This window comes from Xenopus laevis, chromosome 2L (genome assembly GCF_017654675.1).
Source record: "Xenopus laevis strain J_2021 chromosome 2L, Xenopus_laevis_v10.1, whole genome shotgun sequence".
In the NCBI taxonomy this organism is placed as follows: domain Eukaryota; kingdom Metazoa; phylum Chordata; class Amphibia; order Anura; family Pipidae; genus Xenopus; species Xenopus laevis.
The window spans coordinates 64889370-64893319 of record NC_054373.1 but is presented as its reverse complement, the minus strand read 5'-3'; positions in this window follow the sequence as shown (position 1 = coordinate 64893319).

The following is a 3950-nucleotide window of genomic DNA, read 5'->3' as shown; positions in this document are numbered from 1 at the left end:
TTCGCTTCATTGTTGTTTTCTCATAAGGTATTGTATGCAGGTTTTATGACTGAAGTTGGGGTTGTCATGAGGTGGGCACAGGGGTAACTGCAGTTAGGGCCTAAGACTGAATGGGCCTCAAGAAAGATGAAAGTGCAGTTTGTTGGCTGTGACAACGGTGTGGCTTGTGGGGAAGTGAGTGAGGTTTCATCATAATGGGGCATGGTTGTGCATGGTTTGGCTGTTCTTACCCATTCAATTTTTTGGTAGGGCCCTATATTCCCAAAGGCCAAGGTGACCAATGGGCTGATACCTGTTGGCCCCTGGGAGAGTGGGCCCAACTAACATAGTACTAGTATGGGACACCATGATTCCCGATGACAGCTCTTACTGAAGTACAGTATCGGTATTATACACAACATTCGGGACTAGGGATGCTTAGGCAAGGCTTCTGCCTTGGGTGCTGCACCAGTGGGATGCAGTTTTGTAGTTCAACATAAGACAGCTTTATATCTTAACAAGATTAAAGCACATGGATAGGTAGAAAAAAATAAAATGTAGTGGGCAGGAGGAGAGGGATATTCTCAATGATATCTGATGTGAACGTCATTAGTATGGAAGGCCGGTCATTTTTTCCAGAGAAGGTGAAAGCCCTACTTGTCAGGAGAAGAGAAATTATAAAAGTATTTTAAAAAAGGAAAACATGCTACATTTACACATTTTTAAAGTAGCAGGCAAAAACATAGAAGTCATCAATTATCTGTTTTGCCTTGAGCACTATAACTAGTTCCAGCACTGATACACAGTCTTGTATCATATATTTTTATTTCCTGGTCCTTATGCATGGTAGTGGGCAACCATAGGGTTAACTACCTTGCTGTGACAAAAAGATAGGATATGACATTATAAAACACAGCTAAAAAAAGGCAAAGTTGTGCTCACCAGTAAATTTTAAACCATTAGTCAGGGTGGTCACAGCCCCATTGCACCCCTACCTAATGGATTAAAATTTAGTGGTGAGAGCAATTTCCTTTTTTTGCTGCATTTTAACATAAGCAGTGGCCAGCTCCATGTTATAGCTCTCACCCTTCCCACAAATAGTGAGCTAATTCCAGTGGTACCCAATAAAAGGGCAACCATTTTGGGGAGTTTTACATGGAAAACCAGCAAGCAGGTAAAACTTATATAATATATGGACAAACAATCCCTGTTTTGTTTAAAGGGTAGTGAATTTTTTTAGCTTTTAGCTTAAGGCACAAAATGTCTCAATGTCCTTAATATATTGATAATGGGTTGAGTGCAGAGGACTTTTTGTATTTGTCTATATGAATTTTGTAATCACAGCCTCGTTGTACTCCAGCTTAATGGTTTCAAAATTAGTGGTGTGCACAACTTTCCCTTGTTTGCAAGTTCAGAAAGCATATCAATAACAGCTATTCAATAATTTCGTAGCTAAGGTTAAAGCAGCAAAGGTTTGTAGTGTGGAAGCTTCATTAGACTCTGTCAGTGGCTAAAATAATGGGATTTTCAGTGGCAGCTCATAAAACATTGTGGTTGAGACACAAATGTGGATTCACAAGTTTGTTCCTTGCCGTTTAAAGGGAATCTGTTTGGAGAACAACTGGACAAAATTATTTCCAAAGTATCAGTAAAAAAAATCTGCCTTCCTACCCCCGAATAGAAAAGAAAGAAGAGCACACAAATGTTCAGATAATACAGTTGCTGAGCTACTGATATAATAAAAGCACTCAACCAACTCTAAATATGCCAAGATATGGGACATATTTTGTAAATTGTGAAAGAAGTCAGTATTAAACTGACAGGATTTTCAGCTAAACTCTTCTACTTTAAAAAGGCAGATTTAATCTTTATATGCTATTACAGGAACACAGTACAAAAGATTCTTCCAGGTTCTTAGAAGATTTAAACCTTCTCCATATCACTCTGGAAGAAGTTACTATGACATTTGTGCTGCTCAAAATTACTTTTTTGCTGGTCATTACTTTGGCCAGAGAAGTAGGAAAGCTCAATGCATTGTCTGTTAAAGAGCTATTCCCCATTTTTCACCAGGATAAAGTAAATCTCAAGACTGAAAAAATGTTGTTCCCATGGTAGTTACAAGCTTTCACAAGAAGTAGTGCTTCCTACTTTCTATGAAGACCCACAGGCAGAGGAACAGAAGCAAAAGCACCCTCTAGATGTGAGATATATTAAATGTTATCTGGAAAGAAAATGACTCACTGCTAGTCTTGTATGCGGGTTCAAAAATAAAAAGGAGTGGCCCTTCTAAAAGCTCCATAGCCAGGTGGATCAAAGGAGATATCACCATAGCTTACAATAGGTTAAAAGCATCTAAGTGGAATAAAAGTGAAATGCATTCTACTATGGCTATGGCAATTTCCTGGGCCTTCCACACCTATCTCCTGGTGACATTTGTTGAGCAGCTGTGTAATGGTCTATAAATACATTGCATTTAGGGTTGCCACCTTTTCTGGATAAAAATACCGGCCTTCCTATATATTTATGTTTTTTCCCTATTAATAACATTGGGATCAACTGGCATTTTTACCGACCAGGCCGGTAAAATACCGGCCAGTTGGCAACCCTAATTGCACTATGAATTTGATCTGTTAATTATAATGATTTCTGTAATACTGTTCTTCACGGCCGGAACTAGGGGTAGGCAGAGTAGGCACGTGCCTAGGGAGCAAAGCTGAGGGGGCGCCAGGCACGTACCTGCTCTTTCGCCTACCCCATGTCCGGTCCTGTGTCTCCCTGGCTGTCCCTGGTAATTTACGTTTAAATGCGATTGTGCGCATGCGCGTACATTCGCGCATGCACGCTGGCGCGTACATTTGCGCTGGCGCGTACATTTACGCATGCGCGCTGGCACGTAGGTTCGCGCATGCGCAATTGAGCAAACACTAAGCCGGCCAGCCAGGTTGCCTAGGGCGCCTGGCTGGGTTGGCCCGGCTCTGGTTCTTCATGCTACCTTATCTGATCAGTACATTTTTTCATTCCACCCACAGAGTCTGGCTTTTGCATGTCCTTACAGGCCCGAATTTGTGGAAAAGCCGCCTGGGCCTAGGGCAGCAGGATCTAAGGGTCGTGGCATACTGCCCAACCACACCCACATCAGTTCAATGCGCTGGAGATGCAATCATTTTTTAAATTTCCTGTGCGCCAATCCTTATTGCTCCTGTCCCACTTAGGGTTGCCACCTGGCCGGTATTTTACCGTCCTGGCAGGTAAAAATGATGGTTGATCCTAATGTTATTAATAGGGAAAAAAGATAAATATATAGGAAGGCAGGTATTTTTTTCCAGAAAAGGTGGCAACCCTAGTCCCCTGGAGGGGACAGGGGTGACGAACGGCAGTAGACCTAGGGGCACCAACTATGTAAATCCGTCCGTGTCCTTATATTTGCCCACTGCCATACAGAAGGACTAGGAAAGCAGAAATGACTGGATCATGGCACTGAGCAAGACTTCCCACCCTTTTGGGGGGGGGTTGAACAATCAGAAAATTAGTAAGAAGGGGAGACTTTCATAATGTCATATCTTTGGCAGGGGAGATTGACCACTGCCATAGTTTCATGCATTTTTTACTGATCTTTCTTCTCACAAAATTATAGACCCACTTAAATCAAATAATTACTAAGGCAGATAATGAAGATGCAAACATTTGCACTGTGCTAGTATACTGCATGCGAATTGCGAAATGATAGGCTACTGAGCAGCCTGAGCCTCGTCTGTGTTCAGTGGTGGGAAAGGATAATGTACTTGCGTTCTACTGCATAACACAGGTGGGGCTTTAAACCCACTAGGAACTAAACACAACCAGTAGCTAGTAACTAGCCAATAATAAATATGGCGGCACAATGGGATACCGTCGCGAATCTATGATGACAAATGCGCAGGATTTCCGGGAAGTGCACGTGTGGGATTTTGCGTTCCTTTGGTTGTGCCAGT